The sequence below is a fragment of the Salmo salar genome, chromosome 14 (assembly GCF_965601325.2).
Source record: "Salmo salar chromosome 14, fSalSal1, whole genome shotgun sequence".
Taxonomy (NCBI): domain Eukaryota; kingdom Metazoa; phylum Chordata; class Actinopteri; order Salmoniformes; family Salmonidae; genus Salmo; species Salmo salar.
The window spans coordinates 99,829,717-99,852,597 of NC_138304.1; the positions used below are offsets into that span (position 1 = coordinate 99,829,717).

The following is a 22,881-nucleotide window of genomic DNA, read 5'->3' on the forward strand; positions in this document are numbered from 1 at the left end:
GGAAACACTCTCAACCCAAATTGCTACAGACCTATATCTATCCTACCCTGCCTTTCTAAGGTCTTCGAAAGCCAAGTTAACAAACAGATCACCGACCATTTCGAATCCCACCGTACATTCTCCACTATGCAATCTGGTTTCCGAGCTGGTCATGGGTGCACCTCAGCCACGCTAAAGGTCCTAAACAATATCATAACCGCCATCGATAAGAGACAATACTGTGCAGCTGTATTCATCGACCTGGCCAAGGCTTTCAATTCTGTCAATCACCACATTCTTATTGGCAGACTCAACAGCCTTGGTTTCTCAAATGACTGCCTCGCCTGGTTCACCAACTACTTCTCAGACAGAGTTCAGTGTGTAAAATCAGAGGGCCTGTTGTCCGGACCTCTGGTAGTGTCTATGGGGGAGCCACAGGGTTAAATTCTCAGGCCGACTCTTTTCTCTGTATACATCAATGATGTCACTCTTGCTGCTGGTGATTCTCTGATCCACCTCTACGACGACACCATTTTGTATACTTCTGGCCCTTCTTTGGACACTGTGTTAACTAGCCTCCAGACGAGCTTCAATGCCATACAACACTTCTTCCGTGGCCTCCAACTGCTCTTAATTGCAAGTAAAACTAAATGCATACTCTTCAACCGATCGCTGCCCACACCCGCCCGCCCGTCCAGCATCCCTACTCTGGACGGTTCTGACTTAGAATATGTGGACAACTACAAATACCTAGGTGTCTGGTTAGACTGTAAACTCTCCTTCCAGACTCTCATTAAGCATCTCCAATCCAAAATGTATCTAGAATCGGCTTCCTATTTCGCAACAAAGCATCCTTCACTCATGCTGACAAACATACCCTCGTAAAACTGACCATCCTACCAATCCTTGACTTCGGTGGTAATTTACAAAATAGCCTCCAACACTCTACTCAGCATATTGGATGCAGTCTATCACAGTGCTATCCGTTTTGTCACCAAAGCCCCATATACTACCCACCACTGCGACCTGTATGCTCTCGTTGGCTGGCCCTCGCTTCATATTCGTCGCCAAACCCACTGGCTCCAGGTCATCTATAAGTCTTTGCTAGGTAAAGCCCCGCCTTATCTCAGCTCACTGGTCACCATAGCAGCACCCACCCATAGCACGCGCTCCAGCAGGTATATCTAACTGGTCAACCCCAAAGCAAATTCCTCCTTTGGCCACCTTTCCTTCCAGTTATCTGCTGACAATGACTGGAACGAACTGCAAAAATCACTGAAGCTGGAGACTCATATCTCCCTCACTAGCTTTAAGCACCATCTGTCAGAGCAGCTCACAGATCACTGCACCTGTACATAGCCCATCTGTAAACAGCCCATCCAACTCCCTCATCCCCATACTGTATTTATTTATTTATCTTGCTCCTTTGCACCCCAGTATCTCTACTTGCACACTCATCTTCTGCACATCTATCACTCTAGTGTTTAATTGCTATATTGTAATTATTTCGCCACTATGGCCTATTTAATGCCTCACCTCCCTTATCCTACCTCATTTGCACACACTGTATATAGACCTTTTCTATTGTATTATTGATTGACTGCATGTTTGTTTATTCCATGTGTAACTCTGTGTATGTCACGTCCTGACCATAGAGAGCTCTTATTTTCTATGGTAGAGTAGGTCAGGGCGTGACTGGGGGGGGGGGGGGGTATTCTAGTTTTATTTTTCTATGTTGTTTGGTTCTAGTTTCTGTTTTTCTATGTTGGGGTTTTTGGATGATCCCCAATTAGAGGCAGCTGGTTATCGTTGTCTCTAATTGGGGATCATATTTAAGTAGTTGTTTTTCCCACCTTTGTTTGTCGGAGATTATTTTGAGTTAGTGCATGTTGCACCTCTTTCGTCACGGTTTGTGTTTTGTTTATAGTTTGTTTGTTTAGCTAAGTTTCACAATCAAAATAAAAGCTGTGGAACGATATTCACGCTATGCCTTGGTCCGTTCCTACACACAAACGTGACAGTAACTCTGTGTTGTTGTTTGTGTCGCACTGCTTTGCTTTATCCTGGCCAGGTCGCAGTTGTAAATGAGAATTTGTTCTCAACTAGCCTACCTGGTTAAATAAAGGTGAAATAAAAAATAAAATAAAAAATATCTGTCTGTTCCTCCTTTGATTCCCCGTGTCAGCATTATTGTCGTTTACGTTTCCCCTGTCCAGATGCTGTCCGTGTTCTGTTTCATGTCCATGTTTTATTAAATGTTCACTTCCTGTACTTGCTTCTCATCTACAGTGTCTGTCCTCACAGAGATGCGTAGGGACCTAGCCCATGAAATCAGCCCTAGCCTGAACAGGAAGCCAACATAGAGAGCCTAGCATTGGAGTAATATGATCAAATGTTTTGGTTCGAGTCAGTATTCTAGCAGCCGTGTTTAGCACTAACTGAAGTTAATTTTCGTGCTTTATCCGGGTAGCTGGAAAGTAGAGCATTGCAGTAGTCTAACCTAGAAGTGACAAAAGCATGGATACATTTTTATGCATCATTTTTGGACAAAAAGTTTCAGATTTTTGCAATGTTACGAAGATGGAAAAAAATCTGTCCTTTAAATATTCTTGATATGTTTGTCAAAATAGAGATCAGGGTCCAGAGTAACGCCGAGGTCCTTCAGTTTTATTCCAGAAGACTGTACAACCATCAAGATTACTTGTCAGATCCAACAGCAGGTCTCTTTGTTTCTAGGGAAATAGAACTAGCATCTCTGTTTTTGTCAAAGTTTAAAAGTAAAAAATCTGCCACCATCCACTTCCTTATGTCTGAAACACAGGCTTCCAGGGTGGGCAATTTCGGAGCTTCCCCGTGTTTCATCGAAATGTACAGCTGTGTGTCATCCGCATAGCAGTGAAAGTTGACATTGTGTTACCGAATGACATCACCAAGAGGTAAAATATTTAGTGAATCGCATCTGCAGTTCCACAGACTGGCCACCGCGTGGAGACAAAGGACAGCTCGTCCCTTCTCTTACTGGCTCCTCCATCAATTCCTGAGTTTCATAGAACTCTAAAATCATTATAACCACCTCTTGTTCCCAACAGAGAACAAATCTCGCCAGTTTGTAGTTATAAAACCCGGAAATATATTACCTCTGGTTCGTTCAGTCATCCCTATGGGAAAAATGAATGGGGAATGAATAGGGTTTTGGAAAAAATAAATATCTATGTATTTAACTAGGCAAGTCTGTTAAGAACAAATCATTTGCAATGATGGCCTACTCCGGCCAAACCCGGTCGACGCTGGGCCAATTCTGCGCTGCCCTACGGGACTCCCAATAACAGCCGGATGTGATACAGCCTGGAATCGAATGAAGATTATCTTCACCACAGACCTTATTTTCGACTTTAGTCCAGAAAACCCTACAAACACGCCATGAATTTTCCCGGTAGGTTTTGGCCAACGAACCATGGCGGAGTTAATGCCTACAAAAAGACGTCATTACTCTTTGGTGTCTCCAGCATTGAACAAACTGATGTTACGCTGAAAACCCGTTCGTTAAGTTTTAGACTGTAGGCGAGATCACACTTTATCCGCTTCCAGTACCTCTCTAGATGCCGGGGGGGGGGGGGGAGAGAGAGAGAGAGGTAGGGAAGAGAAAGAGAGGGAGAGAGAGAGAGAGAGAGAGAGAGGTAGGGAAGAGAAAGAGAGAGAGAGGGGTAGGGAAGAGAAAGAGAGAGAGGTAGGGAAGAGAGAGAAAGAGAGAGAGGTAGGGAAGAGAGAGAAAGAGAGAGAGGTAGGGAAGAGAAAGAAAGAGAGAAAGAGAAAGAGGTAGGGAAGAGAGAGAAAGAGAGAGAGAAAGAGAGACATTATCTGTCTGTCTCTTTTTCAATTCGAGGGCTCTATTTCATGGGAAACATATGTCTCTCTAGCAGGATAGGCGGAAGGGACTACCTGGTTCTATTCCCGGGCTCAGCGGTTTTGTCCAAAAAAATTCTAGATGAATCACGTAATTGAAAGTCAAAACCAGATTTCTATTTTTCCTGTTAAATCACAAGCACATCCAGGGTGCGCTCTTCGGAGTGGATGTCAGTCAGTGCGCGTGTCAGTCAATCCAACCCTTCCGGACAGAGAGAGAGAGCGCCGCGCGTTCACATCCCCTCTAGAGGAGCGCTCCGCGAGCCACGGTCTCATCCCGTTCTGTCCCGTGCGCCTGGACTTAACTCCCTGGTGCTGTTCTCTCCGCCAGCCAGCGCGAATAACGGACGACCCTTCATGCTCTCCGGTGAGTCAGTCATGTTTGCGACTCTTATTTAGCTTTCTGAGACTGAGTGTAAACCTCTGTAGCCTAAAAAAAGATACTCAGTGTGTGTATGTGTATCTATGGTAAAGTTCAAATGTCTGTGTGTAGCAATGTAAATGTATATTGTTTTGGCTGTTTCCCCCTATTTCTGAGGGCACAGGCACAGGTATGAAACACACACACTCTCTCTCTCTCTCTCTCTCTCTCTCTCTCTCTCTCCTGGTCAACAGGAAACACTGCAGGGTGTGAGTGGAGCAGTAGTGATAGGATACTGAGAAGTGAGCAGTCTAGGAGCCCATATTTTGTTTTATCTCAAAGCATAACCTTCAATGTAGCGAAAAAGAGGAATAGTGGGGATATACAGAGAAAATGGAGGGCAGGGAGAGAGAGAGAGAGAGAGTGGGCAAGGAGAGAGAGAGAGTGGGCAAGGAGAGAGAGGGGGAGAGAGAGCGAGAGGGCAGGGAGAGAGGGCAGGGAGAGAGAGAGAGAGAGGAGGAGAGAGAGAGAGAGAGGGCAGGGAGAGAGAGTGGGCAAGGAGAGAGAGAGAGAGTGGGCAAGGAGAGAGAGAGGGGGAGAGAGAGTGAGAGGGCAGGGAAAGAGGGCAGGGAGAGAGAGAGAGAGAGGAGGAGAGAGAGAGGAGAGAGAGAGAGAGAGAGGGCAGGGAGAGAGAGTGGGCAAGGAGAGAGAGAGAGAGTGGGCAAGGAGAGAGAGAGGGGGAGAGAGAGAGGGGGAGAGAGAGCGAGAGGGCAGTGAAAGAGAGAGAGAGGGCAAGGAGAGAGAGAGTGAGAGGGCAGGGAAAGAGGGCAGGGAGAGAGAGAGAGGAGGAGAGAGAGAGGGGGAGAGAGAGAGAGAGGGCAGGGAGAGAGAGTGGGCAAGGAGAGAGAGAGAGAGTGGGCAAGGACAGAGAGAGGGGGAGAGAGAGCGAGAGGGCAGGGAAAGAGAGAGAGAGGGCAAGGAGAGAGAGAGGGGGAGAGAGAGCGTGAGGGCAGGGAAAGAGAGAGAGAGGGCAAGGAGAGAGAGAGTGAGAGGGCAGGGAAAGAGAGAGAGGGGGGGGGGGGGGGGGGGGGGGGTTGTTAGACCAGTGGCGGTCGGTGCTGTTTTAAGATGAGGAAGGACATCCATTTTTTTTATGAGCGTGGCCTTATTTCTATTACAGCATATTGGATGACTGTAATTCATATTCCATTCACCCAGTTCAATGTAACATCGATAGGTTTAGGCTACTGCATGATACTAACATTTTCCCTATACCCATCATGAGGTTGCTACAACCTAGCCTATGAATTAAAGTTTGCAACGTAGGTGCACTCAGGTTGAGAGAAAAATTTGATGTGACAGACAGTGACAGATGGACAGACAGTGACACATTCAATACCGTATTGCACAAGCTTGCCTGCATCTAGCTGATATAGGGTGTTGCAAACAAGAGTTTTCTATTGGACAAATTCAGATATGTTTATCCCTGTTACCCTCTACAATCATGCAGTAACATTATAGTGTACAGTCAGTAAGCAGTTTAGCACTTATACCGGCAGGCCCTAGTGGCAATACATTTGTAAAAAAAAAGCTTACCTTGACTTGGAAGAGTTCCAGTGTTGTGTTGGATAGTCATAGCCAGCTGGCTAACATAGCATCCCTCTGTTTGAGAAAGGTGTTTGAGTAGGCTAAACTAGCTAGCTGCGTTAGCTAGCTAAGTAAGTGAAACTGAAAGTAAAAAAAAATGACAATCTCTCTCTCTCTCTTGCTTCTCCTTCATTTTGTAAGAAATGAATTAGTTAAAAACTGTTCAACTATTGTCTTTCTCTTTGAGTCAACTACTCACCACATTTTATACACTGCAGTGCTAGCTAGTTGTAGCTTATGCTTTCAGCACTTGATTAATTATCTGATCCTTTGATTGGGTGGACAACATGTCAGTTCATGCTACAAGAGCTCTCATCGGTTGGAGGACATCCTCTGGAAGTTTTCCTAATTACTGTGTAAGTCTATGGAAGGGGGTGAGAACCATGAACCTCCTAGGTTTGTTTTGAAGTCAATGTACCCAGAGGAGGACGGAAGCTAGCTGTCCTCCAGCTACACAATGGTGCTACCCTACAGAGTACTGTAGACCTTCTTTGCAAAACAGTGTGTTTTAATCAATTATTTGGTGACGTGAATATATTTAGTATAGTTTAATAAAAAAATTATAACTTTTTAAATGTTTTACAATTTTAATTTTAATAAAATTTACTGAGGAGGATGGTCCCCCCTTCCTCCTCTGTGGAGCCTCCACTGAGTGAGAGGTACAGGGGGAGGTTGGGGGGTGGAAAAAGAGAGAGTGAGTGATGAAGGGTGAGGGAGAGATGGAAAAGTTCTGCGAAGTCAGGTGTCTCAGGCACAGGGTCTTCCTGTTTCCACGTGATGTCATCACATCCTCCATATAGAAAAGTAGAGAAAGGGAGTGATAGAGTGAAAGAAGGTTTCAGTGGGCGCCTGCCTCTGGCCTACTATAGCCTCTACCAAGAGGTCTGAACCTTTATGACATAGGAGTACACTCATCCTGTAATCGACAGAGCCGAAGATTTCCTCTATATCGCTAATGACCACGTCCAAAAAGCCATTGTCAAGCTAACAGAAAAGTGTCAGGCCGTATCTTATTTCCCTTATAATGCACTAGGCTACTTTTGACCAGAGCCATATTCCTCCACTGTAGTACTTTTTGCCCTCCATATGTAGCATCTCTCCCTATGTAGCATCCATCCCTATGTAGCATATCTCCTTATGTAGCATCCCTCCCTATGTAGCATCCCCATCTCTCCCTATGGAGCATCCCTATGTAGCATCCCTCCTTATGTAGCATCCCTCTCTTTGTAGCGTCCCTCCCTATGTAGCATCCCTCCCTATGTAGCATCCCTCCCTATGTAGCATCCCTTATGTATTGTCCCTCCTTATGTAGCGTCCCTCTCTATGTAGTGTACCTCTCTATGTATCATCCCTCCCTATGTAGCATCCCTCCCTATGTAGCATCCCTCCTTATGTAGCGTCCCTCTCTATGTAGTGTCCCTCTCTATGTAGTGTCCCTCCCTTTGTACCCTCCCTCCCTATGTAGCATCCCTCCCTATGTAGCATACCTTCTTATGTAGCATCCCTCCCTACGTAGAATCCCTCCCTATGTAGTGTCCTTCTCTATGTAGCATCCCTCCGTATGTAGCGGACTTTCTATGTAAAGTCCCTCCCTATGTATCGTCCTTCCCTATGTAGCATCCCTCTCTATGTAGTGTCCCTCTCTATGTAGTGTCCCTCCCTTTGTACCCTCCCTCCCTATGTAGCATCCCTCCCTATGTAGCATACCTTCTTATGTAGCATCCCTCCCTACGTAGAATCCCTCCCTATGTAGTGTCCTTCTCTATGTAGCATCCCTCCGTATGTTGCGGACTTTCTATGTAAAGTCCCTCCCTATGTATCGTCCTTCCCTATGTAGCATCCCTCTCTATGTAGTGTCCCTCTCTATGTAGTGTCCCTCCCTTTGTACCCTCCCTCCCTATGTAGCATCCCTCCCTATGTAGCATACCTTCTTATGTAGCATCCCTCCCTACGTAGAATCCCTCCCTATGTAGTGTCCTTCTCTATGTAGCATCCCTCCGTATGTTGCGGACTTTCTATGTAAAGTCCCTCCCTATGTATCGTCCTTCCCTATGTAGCATCCCTCCCTACGTAGCATCCCTTCTTATGGAGCATCCCTCCCTATGTAGCATCTCTCCCTATGTAGCATCCCTCCCTATGTAATCAAAATCAAATAAAATTGTATCAGTCACATGCGCCAAATACAACCTTACAGTGAAATGCTTACTTACGAGCCCCTAACCAACAATGGTTAAATATATATATATACAGGGGGGTGCCGGTACAGAGTCAATGTACAGGGGCACCGGTTAGTTGAGGTACTATGTACATGTAGGTAGAGTTATTAAAGTGACTATGCATAGATGACAACAGAGAGTGGCAGTGGTGCGGAGAGGAGGCAATGCTTATAGTCTGGGTAGCCATTTGACTAGATGTTCAGGAGTCTTATGGCTTGGGGGTAGAAGCTGTTTAGAAGCCTCTTGGACCTAGACTTGGCGCTCCGGTACCGCTTGCCGTGTGGTAGTAGAGAGAACAGTCTATGACTAGGGTGGCTGGAGTGTTTGACAATTTTTAGGGCCTTTCTCTGACACTGCCTGGTATAGAGGTCCAGGATGGCAGGAAGCTTGGCCCCAGTGATGTACTGGGCCGTTCACACTACTCTCTGTAGTGCCTTGCGGTCTGAGGCCGAGCAGTTGCCATACCAGGCAGTGATGCAACCAGTCAGGATGCTCTCGATGGTGCAGCTGTAGAAACCTTTGAGGATCTGAGGACCCATGCCAAATCTTTTCAGTCTCCTGAGGGAGGATAGGTTTTGTCGTGCCCTCTTCACGACTGTCTTGGTGTGCTTGGACCATGTTAGTTTGTTGGTGATGTGGACACCAAGGATCCGTTCTCATGTATTGTCCCTCGCTATATGTATCTGAACAAAAATAGCCTAGTAGGCCTACGGTACACTAGGCATATATAGGGAATAGGCAACACTGTCATGAAGTCAGATGCAGCCTTTGATTCACCACCGTTATTTACTCCTAATCTAGTGTTCCATTTATTGCTCTGTAATTTGATTTCAAAATAACTGACTTAACAGGCTCAGTGTGAACTGTAAGCGCTGCCCTTCACGCTTCACTGGCCAACATCCGAAAAAATAAAATCTGAAGTTACTCAACACACTCACTCAGCGAAAACAAAACCAGCACAATTTCACAAACTTTGTTTTGGTTTGGTTAAATGACAGAGTGATTTTTCAAACAAAGTGAGTGTGAGAAGTGCAGGGAGATTGTTTGTTGGTCTGTAGTCAAGCCCAGAGAAACCCTCACAGGCACCGAAAGCAGGTAATTAGAGAGAGAGAGGATTCTGTAACTAGGCCAGAATGAGAGAGATAAAGGATTCTGTAACTAGGCCAGAATGAGAGAGATAAAGGATTCTGTAACTAGGCCAGAATGAGAGAGATAAAGGATTCTGTAACTAGGCCAGAATGAGAGAGATAAAGGATTCTGTAACTAGGCCAGAATAAGAGAGATAAAGGATTCTGTAACTAGGCCAGAATAAGAGAGATAAAGGATTCTGTAACTAGGCCAGAATGAGAGAGAGAAAGGATTCTGTAACTAGGCCAGAATGAGAGAGAGAAAGGATTCTGTAACTAGGCCAGAATGAGAGAGATAAAGGATTCTGTAACTAGGCCAGAATGAGAGAGATAAAGGATTCTGTAACTAGGCCAGAATGAGAGAGAGAAAGGATTCTGTAACTAGGCCAGAATGAGAGAGATAAAGGATTCTGTAACTAGGCCAGAATGAGAGAGATAAAGTATTCTGTATACCAACCCAAACTTACTCCACATAGCTGTGTGTGCGTGTTGTTCCTACTGTGTTGTTCTTACTCTGTTGTTCCTACTGTGTTGTTCCTGCTGTGAATTCCCTGCTGGGAGCTGTTTATCTGTAGGAGATGGCACAGGAAAGGGTGTGTTTGGATGTCTGTGAGTGTGATGATTGAGGGTGGTGTGTGTGTCTGCTATGCGTTTTCAGTCCAGAGTAAATGTTTTATTTTTTTAAAATCCCTCCATGTCCATTAGATAGGCAATTTAGGTGGGAATAGCCTGAGTTGGATTTAAACCACTGAACTTCTTGTAACCGGTTGAGTACAAAGAGAGTTACTGCCCGTATATCAGAGGTGGCCAACCCTCCTTCTTGAGAGATGCTGGGTATGCTGGGTATTGTTCCACCACTACTTAAAAATGGTTCTACTAATCAGCTGCTCAACAGGACCTTGATTAGCTGAATCAGGTATGTTATTGTCAGTGGTAGAAAAAAGTGCCCAATTCTCATACTTGAGTAAAAGTATAGATACCTTAATAAAAAGTTACTCAAGTAAAAGTGAAAGTCACCCAGTAAAATACTACTTGAATAAAAGTCTAAAAGTATTTGGTTTTAAATATACTTAAGTATCAAAACTAAATGTAATTCCAAAATATACTTAAGTAACAAAAGTAAAAGTATAAATCATTTCAAATTCCTCATATGAAGTATTTTCTTGTTTTTAAAATGAACGGATAGCCAGAAGCACACTCCCAACACTCAGACAATATTTACAAAAGATGCATTTGTGTGTAGTGAGTCTGCCAGATCAGAGGCAGTAGGGATGACCACGTGTTCTCTTGATAAGTGTGTGAAGTATTCAAAAGTACTTTGGGTTGTCAGGGAAAATGTATGTTGTAAAAAGTACAATATTTTATTTAGGAATGTAGTGAAGTATAAGTAAAAGTTGTCAAAAATATAAATAGTAAAGTAAAGTACAGATACCCCAAAAAACTGCTTAAGTAGTACTTTAAATAATTTTAGTTAAGTACTTTACACCACTGATTACAGTATGGCTGAAGCAAAAGTCTGCACACCCAGTAGCTTTCCTGCAGGAGGGTTGGCTTCCACCCCTATAGAGGGGATGAGTGTACAAGCATGCCATTATCTCCAAAACACTATTTTGATACAGTGTTGCTTCTTTTTTAATCTATGCAAATATAAGTTTAGTAAAGGGTTTCACCCATGAGAAAGAGAGAAAAAAAACAGAGAGAGAGAAAAAAAACAGAGAGAGAGAGAGAGAGAGATAGATAGATAGATAGAGAGAGAGAGAGAGAGATAGATAGATAGATAGAGATATATATATATAGAGAGAGAGAGAGAGAGAGAGAGAGAGAGAGAGAGAGAGAGAGAGAGAGAGAGAGAGAGAGAGAGAGAGAGAGAGAGAGAGAGAGAGAGAGAGAGAGAGAGAGAGAGATTGCTCTAATATCTCTGGTTAGGGTAGAGCAGAGGGGAACTATAGCTGCTGTTAAATTTACTCTGACATAAATAGGCCTTATTTAAACTGACAGCACTTCTGAGAACCATAACATTCACACCAGACACACACAGTTTCACACAGATGTACACGCTCTCTCAAACCAGACACCCTGGCCTGTATCAGGGAGATGTAACCATTCTCAACGGCAGGTCTGTGGGCTAGTCATTCTGGTCTGTGTATGTTGCTTACAAGTCCATCAGACAGTTATCTATCACTTTTTTTCATCAGTTCTCAACCTGTTGGTTAGTCTGTTAGTCTGTTGGTTAGTCTGGTCACCAGCCTTTGTTGTGTTTTGGACACTGGTCACCAGCCTTCGCTGTGTTTTGGACACTGGTCACCAGCCTTCGTTGTGTTTTAGACACTGGTCACCAGCCTTCGCTGTGTTTTAGACACTGGTCACCAGCCTTCGTTGTGTTTTAGACACTGGTCACCAGCCTTCGTTGTGTTTTAGACACTGGTCACCAGCCTTCGTTGTGTTTTTGACACTGGTCACCAGCCTTCGTTGTGTTTTTGACACTGGTCACCAGCCTTCATTGTGTTTTGGACACTGGTCACCAGCCTTCGTTGTGTTTTTGACACTGGTCACCAGCCTTCGTTGTGTTTTGGACACTGGTCACCAGCCTTCGTTGTGTTTTTGACACTGGTCACTAGCCTTCGTTGTGTTTTGGACACTGGTCACCAGCCTTCGTTGTGTTTTAGACACTGGTCACCAGCCTTCGTTGTGTTTTGGACACTGGTCACCAGCCTTCGTTGTGTTTTAGACACTGGTCACCAGCCTTCGTTGTGTTTTAGACACTGGTCACTAGCCTTCGTTGTGTTTTGGACACTGGTCACCAGCCTTCGTTGTGTTTTTGACACTGGTCACTAGCCTTCGTTGTGTTTTGGACACTGGTCACCAGCCTTCGTTGTGTTTTAGACACTGGTCACCAGCCTTCGTTGTGTTTTAGACACTGGTCACCAGCCTTCGTTGTGTTTTGGACACTGGTCACCAGCCTTTGTTGTGTTTTCGACACTGGTTACCAGCCTTCGTTGTGTTTTAGACACTGGTCACCAGCCTTCGTTGTGTTTTAGACACTGGTCACCAGCCTTCGTTGTGTTTTAGACACTGGTTACCAGCCTTCGCTGTGTTTTAGACACTGGTCACCAGCCTTCGTTGTTTTTTAGACACTGGTCACCAGCCTTCGTTGTGTTTTAGACACTGGTCACCAGCCTTCGTTGTGTTTTGGACACTGGTCACCAGCCTTCGTTGTGTTTTGGACACTGGTCACCAGCCTTCGTTGTGTTTTAGACACTGGTTACCAGCCTTCGCTGTGTTTTAGACACTGGTCACCAGCCTTCGTTGTTTTTTAGACACTGGTCACCAGCCTTCGTTGTGTTTTGGACACTGGTCACCAGCCTTCGTTGTGTTTTGGACACTGGTCACCAGCCTTCGTTGTGTTTTTGACACTGGTCACCAGCCTACGTTTTGTTTTGGACACTGGTCACCAGCCTTCTTTGTGTTTTAGACACTGGTCACCAGCCTTCGTTGTGTTTTGGACACTGGTCACCAGCCTTTGTTGTGTTTTCGACACTGGTTACCAGCCTTCGTTGTGTTTTAGACACTGGTCACCAGCCTTCGTTGTGTTTTAGACACTGGTCACCAGCCTTCGTTGTGTTTTAGACACTGGTCACCAGCCTTCGTTGTGTTTTTGACACTGGTCACCAGCCTTCGTTGTGTTTTGGACACTGGTCACCAGCCTTCATTGTGTTTTAGACACTGGTCACCAGCCTTCGTTGTGTTTTGGACACTGGTCACCAGCCTTTGTTGTTTTTTGGACACTGGTCACCAGCCTTCGTTGTGTTTTAGACACTGGTCACCAGCCTTCGTTGTGTTTTGGACACTGGTCACCAGCCTTCGTTGTGTTTTGGACACTGGTCACCAGCCTTCGTTGTGTTTTGGACACTGGTCACCAGCCTTCGTTGTGTTTTTGACACTGGTCACCAGCCTTCGTTGTGTTTTAGACACTGGTCACTAGCCTTCGTTGTGTTTTGGACACTGGTCACCAGCCTTCGTTGTGTTTTAGACACTGATCACCAGCCTTCGTTGTGTTTTAGACACTGGTCACCAGCCTTCGTTGTGTTTTGGACACTGGTCACCAGCCTTCGTTGTGTTTTAGACACTGGTCACCAGCCTTCGTTGTGTTTTAGACACTGGTCACCAGCCTTCGCTGCATTCAGAATGACTGGCAGGGTTGGAAAGAAAAATAAATGAGACAACCTTAACCATCTAAACTGGAACAACCATTTCAGTAGCGGTGCAACAAGTCCAACTAACAGATTTGATTAGTTTAGAAAATGTATGTTATTTATCTTTGTGTAGCATAGGACAAAAATGATTGATTAATTAATCAATGTACAGGAATTAGTCCAAAAGAAACTGTTGTTTGCAACTGTTGGACTAATGATTACACCCTAGATGCAAGGCGGTATTGAATGCTTCACTGTTTGTCACAATCTTTCTCTCGACCTGTGTGCGCCTACGTTGTAAACTTTCATTCATAGGCTAGGTTGTAGCAACCTCATGATGGGTATAGGGAAAATGTTACCATGTAAATCATGCAGTAGGCTAAACCTATTGATGTTACATTGAACTGGGTGAATGGAATATGAATTACAGTCATCCAATATGCTGTAATAGAAATAAGGCCACGCTCATGAAAAAAATGGATGTCCTTCCTCATCTTAAACGGCACCGACCACCACTGGTCAGAGCTGTGTGTAAGTTGACTATGCAAACAATTTGGAATTTCCAACACATTAATGTTTCTTATAAAAACAAGAAGTGACGCAGTCAGTCTTTCCTCAACTTGTATCCAAGAGAGACTGACATGCCTAGTATTAATATTAGTCCTTTAAGAAAAAGATGTGCCGCTCTGTTCTGGGCCAGCTGCAGCTTAACTAGGTTTTTCTTTGCAGCACTTGAATAAATGTGACTCGTTTCAGGAAACTAGGCGTATGTTGCGAGTCACTACTTCACAGGGGAGGCATTTGAATGTAAACATACATTTTTTTATCAAAATGCGTTTTTTTTTACAGAAATGCCTTGTGGAAAATGTGAACTTTCATGTACCTTAATAACAAACTTGTACGCTATCTGTAAATACGAATTGAATTGTTAAATTATGAGCCTAGTTGATTTAGCCACGGAAAAAGGAACCTTTCCGCTAGCCATGATTGACTGAGATAATGGAAGGCCTGGACATGCTGAGAGCTGATTTCGAATTGGTCTGCCTTGTAACATGAGCTGATCAGTATGTGTAGGTAATCCTTTCTAACGTGGCTTTTTGAAAGAAATCACAAATTACTGCAGAAGTGTTGACAATGCTCTCCACTTTCTGGAGGACTGAGTTTTGAAATCAGTGGAATGCCCAGTGGAATCAGAGTATGATAGCTAAGGAGATGAAGAAAATTCTGCCGTTTGATTCCAAATATGTGGAGGGAGTCGAAAAGAGAACACAGAAGGCTGTTGTATAAAACACCTGTCTCCGGATTATATCTTCAAACTAAGGGCAACCATGGCATTCGTGATAGAGAGGGAGAAGCGTTCATGCATTTATACGGGTAAGAGTGTTTAGCTAGCTACATTTTCAGATATTATATAATTCAAAATTTTTCAAAGTCGTTTTCATTGCAAGTTAAAGCGTACTGTTAGCTAGTTAGCTAACGTTAACTGGCTGGCTCGCTAGCTAGCTAGCTAGCTAACATTACGTGTATGATCTGTGTAGTAATATTATTTGTATCTCAGAGCCATTTGCCTTGCTAGTTATAGCCTAATGTTAGCTAGCTAGCTAACATTGAACCTAGTTGGTTAGTTACCTGCAGATTCATGCAGGGTAGTAATGTTATGAGTTGGGATTATGGTTCATTGTTTAGCTAGCTAGCTACATGTCTATACAAAAGACACCACTATGCAAGGAACCATTTCACTGTACAATTTACACCTTCTGTATCCTGTGCATGTGACAAATATACTTTGCTCTTATTTAATATAGTGTGTGTTTACCAGAGAGGGTAATGTGAAGAACAACATGACCTGCACCAAAGTCAAATTATGATATATTGTTATGCCAATGAGACAGTGTCCAAGTTCTAAAATTATTCGGTAGACTGCCCTGCTTTTATTTAGTCACAATCACAACCGTAAGGTATTTTCTGTAATTAGCTTGTGATTAACTTGTAAATAATGATCTTGTTGTGAGTTTATTTTCCTGTAATATTGAATACAAATAAGCTAAAGTGAAGACGTTGTCAGCTATATGATATGGTCATTATTTGAACTGGTTAGCCAGCTAATTTAAGGTTAGCTAACAAGCTAGACACGAACCAAAACATTGTTTAGAAAGTTGCTTATTTTTGCCTGGTTTGCTAGATTGACATATACTAAATTCATTTTTAAATGGATGGGTATATTGGTGTTAAAATACACCAGTTATGCTATTTTGCACCACAAGGCTGCTGATGTCCTGCAGCCTGGAGTTTTTGGGGTTGATACTTTTTCACAACGACAAGTTTGATGTCGTACGACAATAGAATGTTCATGTCGATAGACGTAGTATAAACCAGCCTTTAGTCTTGAAATCTTTTGTTGTTTAGTACACTACCGTACCCACTCTGTTTAGCACATGGCCTCACATGTGAATCCTTAAAGAGATGGGTGGGGCTTAAGAGGGTGTGAATGATGCTGAATGGGTGTAGACAAAGAGGAGCTCTCCAGTAGGTGTACCAAAACATTCAAGGGCCATTTTCTCTAAAGTGAGGTTACAAGTTTATCAACTTTCAAAGCAGAATTACTTACTCATTATTCCTCAACTGTAGTGTATGATATATACCATGTTGTAGCTGATATACCATTTCAAATGTAGCTACATAAAGAGCATCTCTTTATTACTGACAGGCCTCTCCACATATTTACCACCATTTCATCTGTATGTTTTGACCATGCCAGTTTACAATCTAAGGTAACACCAAGTAATTTATTGTCCTCTACTTGTTCAACAGCCACGCCATTCATTACCAGATTCAGCTCAGGTCTAGAACTTAGGGAATGATTTGTACCAAATACAATGCTCTTAGTTTTAAAGATGTTCAGGGTAAGTTTATTAACGGCGACCCATTTCAAAACAGACTGCAACTCTTTGTTAAGGATTTCATTGACTTCATTAGCTGTGGTTGCAGATGCGTATATGGTTGAATCATCAGCATTCATGGACACCTGCTTTGTTAAATGCCAGTGACAGGTCATTGGTAAAAATAGAAAAGAGTAGAGGGCCTAGAGAGCTGCCCTGAGGTGCACCACACTTTACATGTTTGACATTAGAGAAGCTTCCATTAAAGAAAACCATCTGAGTTCTATTAGATAGATGACTCTGAATCCACGATATCGCAGAGGTTGAAAAGCCATAACACAATACACTACCGTTCAAAAAGTTTGGGGTCACTTAGAAATGTCCTTGTTTTTGAAAGAAAAGCACATTTTTTGTCCATTAAAATAACATCAAATTGATCAGAAATACAGTGTAGACATTGTTAACGTTGTAAATTACTATTTTAGCTGGAAACTGCTGATTTTTAATGGAATATCTACATAGGCATACAGAGGCCCATTATCAGCAACCATCACTCCTGTGTTCCAATGGCACGTTGTGTTAGCTAATCCAAGTTTATCATTTTAAAAGGCTAATTGATCATTAGAAAACCCTTTTGCAATTATGTTAGCACAGCTGAAAACTGTTGTGCTTATTAAAGAAGCAATAAAACTGGCCTTCTTTAGACTAGTTGAGTATCTGGAGCATCAGCATTACAGGCTCAAAATGGCCAGAAACAAATAACTTTCTTCTGAAACTCGTCAGTCTATTCTTGTTCTGAGAAATGAAGGCTATTCCATGCAAGAAATTGCCAAGAAACTGAAGATCTCGTACAACGCTGTGTACTACTCCCTTCACAGAACAGCGCAAACTGGCTCTAACCAGAATAGAAAGAGGAGTGGCAGGCCCCGGTGCACAACTGAGCAAGAGGACAAGTACATTAGAGTGTCTAGTTTGAGAAACAGACGCCTCACAAGTCCTCAACTGGCAGCTTCATTAAATAGTACCCGCAAAACACTAGTCTCAACGTCAACAGTGAAGAGGCGACTCTGGGATGCTGGCCTTCTAGGCAGAGCTGCAAAGAAAAAGCCATATCACAGACTGGCCAATAGAAATAAAATATTAAGATGGGCAAAATAACACAGACACTGGACAAAGGAAGATTGGAAAAAAGTGTTATGGACAGACGAATCTAAGTTTGAGGTGTTCGGATCACAAAGAAGAACATTCGTGAGATGCAGAAAAAATGAAAAGATGCTGGAGGAGAGCTTGACGCCATCTGGGAAGCATGGTGGAGGCAATGTGATGGTCTGGGGGTGCTTTGGAGGTGGTAAAGTGGGAGATTTGTACAGGGTAAAAGGGATCTTGAAGAAGGAAGGTTATCACTCCATTTTGCAACGCCATGCCATACCCTGTGGATGGAGCTTAATTGGAGCCAATTTCCTCCTACAACAAGACAATGACCCAAAGCATAGCTCCAAACTATGCAATAACTATTTAGGGAAGAAGCAGTCAGCTGGTATTCTGTCTATAATGGAGTGGCCTGCACAGTCACCGGATCTCAACCCTATTGAGCTGTTGTGGGAGCAGCTTGACGGTATGGTACGTAAGAAGTGTCAATCAAGCCAATCCAACTTGTGGGAGGTGCTTCAGGAAGCATGGGGTGAACTCTCTTCAGATTACCTCAACAAACTGACAACTAGAATGCCAAAGGTCTGCAAGGCTGTAATTGCTTGAAATGGAGGATTCTTTGACGAAAGCAAAGTTTGAAGGACACAATTATTATTTCAATGAAAAATCCTTATTTAGAACCTTGTCAATGTCTTGACTCTATTTCCTATTCATTTCGCAACTAATTTCATGTATGTTTTCATGGAAAACAATGACATTTTGAGGTGACCCGAAACTTTTGAAAGGTAATGTACGTTTTCTCAGTAATATCAAAGGCTGCACTGAAATCTAACTGTACAGCTTCCACAATCTTATTATTAGCAATTTATTTCATCAGTCACTTGTGTCAGTGCAGTACATGTTGAGTGCCCTTCTCTATAAGGATGTTGAAAGTCTGTTGTTTACAGAGAAATAGCATTGTATTTGGTCAAACACCATTTTTCCCCAACAGTTTGCTAGCAGCAAGCTGATAGGTCTGCTGTTAGAACCAGTAAAGGCCGCTTTACCACTCTTGGGTTGCGGAATGACTTTGACTTCCCTCCAGAACTGAGGACAAAGACTTTCCTCTAGGCTCAGATTAAAGATATGACAGATATGCATGTTTATCAATAATTGGAAGAAGCAATTTCATAAATTTATCAAGTGCAGTATCTGGATGCTCCTTATTAATCACATCAGACCAACAAATATTTTTAACATCATCCACATAAGTCACAGCAAAATATTGATCTCTTATACACTATTTTAGGCCCAGCTTTCAGAACTTTTGTTTTCCTGGATATAGCCACTATATTGTGATGACTACATCTAATGGGTACGCATACAGCTTTAGAACAAAGTTTAGTAAAAATGTGATCAATACATGTGGATGATCTTGTTCCTGTAGTGTTTGTAAACACTGGTAGGTTGATTAATAACCTGAACCAGATTACAGGCACTGGTTACAGTGAGAGCTTCCTCTTGAGTGGACAGCTTGATGAAAACCAGTCAGTATTCAGGTCCCCAAGAAAGTAGACCTAAGTACACTATCAAGCTTTCACACAAGCCTTCCCCAATTATCCTTCTCCCAAATCCATTCAGCTGATGTTCTGAAAGAGCTGCAAAATCTGGACCCCTACAAATCAGCCGGGCTCGACAATCTGGACCCTTTCTTTCTAAAATTATCTGCCGAAATTATTGCAACCCCTATTACTAGCCTGTTCAACCTCTCTTTCGTGTCGTCTGAGATTCCCATAGATTTGAAAGCAGCTGCTGTCATCCCCCTCTTCAAAGGAGGGGACACTCTTGACCCAAATTGCTACAGACCTATATCCATCCTACCCTGCCTTTCTAAGGTCTTTGAAAGCCAAGTCAACAAACAGATTACCGACCATTTCGAATCCCACCGCACCTTCTCCGCTATGCAATCTGGTTTCAGAGCTGGTCATGGGTGCACCTCAGCCACGCTCAAGGCCCTAAACGATATCGTAACCGCCATCGATAAGAAACAATACAGTGCTGCCGTATTCATTGACCTGGCCAAAGCTTTCGACTCTGTCAATCACCACATCCTTATCGGCAGACTCAGTAGCCTTGGTTTCTCAAATGATTGCATCGCCTGGTTCACCAACTACTTTTCTGATAGAGTTCAGTGTGTCAAATCGGAGGGCCTGTTGTCCGGACCTCTGGCATTCTCTATGGGCGTGCCACAGGGTTCAATTCTTGGGCCAACTCTTTTCTCTGTATACATCAATGATGTCGCTCTTGCTGCTGGTGAGTCTCTGATCCACCTCTACGCAGACGACACCATTCTGTATACTTCTGGCCCTTCTTTGGACACTGTGTTAACAACCCTCCAGACGAGCTTCAATGCCATACAACTCTCCTTCCATGGCCTCCAACTGCTCCTAAATACAAGTAAAACTAAATGCATGCTCTTCAACCGATCGCTGCCGGCACCTGCCCGCCTGTCCAGCATCACTACTCTGGACGGTTCTGACTTAGAATATGTGGACAACTACAAATACCTAGGTGTCTGGTTAGACTGTAAACTCTCCTTACAGACTCGTCAAACATCTCCAATCAAAAGTTAAATCTAGAATTGGCTTCCTATTTCGCAACAAAGCATCCTTCACTCATGCTGCCAAACATACCCTCGTAAAACTGACCATCCTACCAATCCTCGACTTCGGCAATGTCATTTACAAAATAGCCTCCAACACTCTACTCAGCATATTGGATGCAGTCTATCACAGTGCTATCCGTTTTGTCACCAAAGCCCCATATACTACCCACCACTGCGACCTGTACGCTCTCGTTGGCTGGCCTTCGCTTCATAATCGTCGCCAAACCCACTGGCTCCAGGTCATCTACAAGACCCTGCTAGGTAAAGTCCCCCCTTGTCTCCGCTCACTGGTCACCATAGCAGCACCCACCTGTAGCATGCGCTCCAGCAGGTATATCTCTTTTGTCACCCCCAAAGCCAATTCCTCCTTTGGCCGTCTCTCCTTCCAGTTCTCTGCTGCCAATGACTGGAACGAACTACAAAAATCTCTGAAACTGGAAACACATCTCCCTCACTAGCTTTAAGCACCAGCTGTCAGAGCAGCTCACAGATCACTGCACCTGTACATAGCCCATCTATAATTTAACCCAAACAACTACCTCTTCCCCTACTGTATTTATTTATTTTATTTATTTTGCTCCTTTGCACCCCATTATTTATTTCTACTTTGCACTTTCTTCTACTACAAATCTACCATTCCAGTGTTTTACTTGCTATATTGTATTTACTTTGCCACCATGGCCTTTTTTGCCTTTACCTCCCTTATCTCACCACATTTGCTCACATTTTATATAGACTTATTTTTCTACTGTATTATTGACTGTATGTTTGTTTTACTCCATGTGTAACTCTGTGTTGTTGTATGTTGTCGAACTGCTTTGCTTTATCTTGGCCAAGTCGCAATTGTAATTGAGAACTTGTTCTCAACTTGCCTACCTGGTTAAATAAAGGTGAAATAAATAAATATAAAAAAACATATTATTTAGATACTGACTGTTAGCACTTGGCGGCCTATATCAACACCCCAAAAGAAAAGGCTTTAGATGACACTTGACATAAGATCTTATAAGTATTACAGGGATATGGCTCTAAATATATACAGCCACATCTTCCCCATAAGCATTCCTGTCTCTTCTATAGATGTTATATCCTTGTATTGCTATATCATCAAATTAATGATCTAAGTGCGTCTCAGAAATGGCTAATATATGAATGTTATCTGATCTTAACAAGCTATTGATTTCATGAACCTTATTTCTAAGGCTACATATATTAATATGGGCTATTTTCAGCCCTTTCCTGGGTATCAGATATAGACATAATATGGAAAAGAGCAAACAGAGCAAGAACCAAATATATACGTTCAGCGGTCCATTAATCAGTTGATGTGTGCTGCAGGGTTGAAGCTACGAACCCATATGCTTGGCTCTCTCATCCCTTCCGGGCTTTTTTGGGCTCCTGAGTGGCTCAGCAGTCAAAGGCACTACATATCAGTGCAAAAAGCATCGCTACAGTCCCTGGTTTGAATCCAGGCTGTATCACATCCGGCCATGATTGAGAGTCCCATAGGGCAGCGCATAATTGGCTCGGCGTCGTCCAGGTTTGGCCGGGGTAGGTTGTCATTGTAAATAAGAATTTGTTCTTAACTGGCTTGTATAGTTAAATAATAATAATAATAATTTGGAGGGTGACCAATGAGCCTGTCATAGCGGATGTAAGCAATGTCCCCACACACTTGGGCACCTTTCATGGCTGCGATATGTTTTTTCCTCTTCTGGCACACAGCTTCAGGATAATCCTCGTTGAGGAAGATGTACGTTCCTCTCAAGTTCTTGGCTCTTTCCAGAACAGCTACCTTGTCCTTGAACCATCAGGAACTTGACTATTATTGCCCTGGGCCGGTGGTGGGTTTTCCAGTCCTGTGGGCGCGCTCCACCTCAATATTCTTGTGGTCCATGTTCAGTTTCTCCAAGATAATTTCCCTCACTTTGTCCTTAGACTTTGTCCAGGTCTCATGGAGATTATGTAATTCCGTCCACAACAGTGTTGTGCCTTCTTGATTGTCCCTCAAGATAATCTGATTTCTCTGTCATTGTTATCATGGATTCACAAACAGAACTGATGTCCTCTGACTTACAGATTGCAGTCATCTTGCCGTTCTTCTGTTTAAACTCATCGAGCTGACCCTGAGAGAACCGCAAACTGTTCTTCAGGTCTTGGACTTCTCTGGTCAGATCGTCCATTCTTTTATTAGTCGACTCCACCAGTATTTGGACACAACACTTGAAGCTATTTTCTTGTTGTTGTAACAACTGTTTGTAGAACTCTTAATGTTCTTTTAAAAGATCTTTCTCCCGTAATAGAAAGACACCACTGTCCTCAATGATACTCCGGCCGGCTTTGGTCTTTGTCATGGTAACAACAGTAGGTTACGCTGTTACTCCTTTCAGTTCCAGACAGGGCAGGTTGCAAGGAAGATTGAAAACAACAACAATAAACAGTAGGGTTCTAGACAGCCACAAGCTCGGGATAATCTGTGGTCCCAGCCACAATGGCTAAGTGCATCGTGGGCTACGTTCAAGCCCTTAAGAAAACCCTGCTAGCTTGATAGGCTAGCTGCTACTCTAAGCAGCTCCTCAGACCTGGCCTTGGTCGGCAGGATCACTGGACAAATAGTTGCTGCCCCAGCAACCGATGCCAACCACGTCGCGGGATCCAAACTCAAAAGGTAGCTAGCTAGTAACCAAACTTTTTCAATAGACTTTCAGAACCTTCTAAAACAACAAACTGAATTCTCCCTCTTTTCGCACTCTACGTTCAACAGGAAGTGAAGCGAGTCTAAG

At 43.4% G+C, this 22,881-nt stretch overlaps 1 protein-coding gene across 2 annotated transcripts in view; it reads left to right on the forward strand.

Moving 5' to 3' along the window:
* Positions 1-3,710: 3,710 nt before the first annotated feature.
* LOC106593574 (tyrosine-protein kinase Fyn) overlaps positions 3,711-22,881 on the forward strand; it is a 46,614-nt gene continuing 27,443 nt past the window's right edge. The window contains exon 1 of one of the 2 annotated variants that reach the window (XM_045695022.2): positions 3,711-4,249. The gene's annotated coding sequence lies outside the window, so the exon portion shown is untranslated. The remainder of the gene's footprint in view (positions 4,250-22,881) is intronic. The other variant, XM_045695023.2, reaches the window with a different exon arrangement.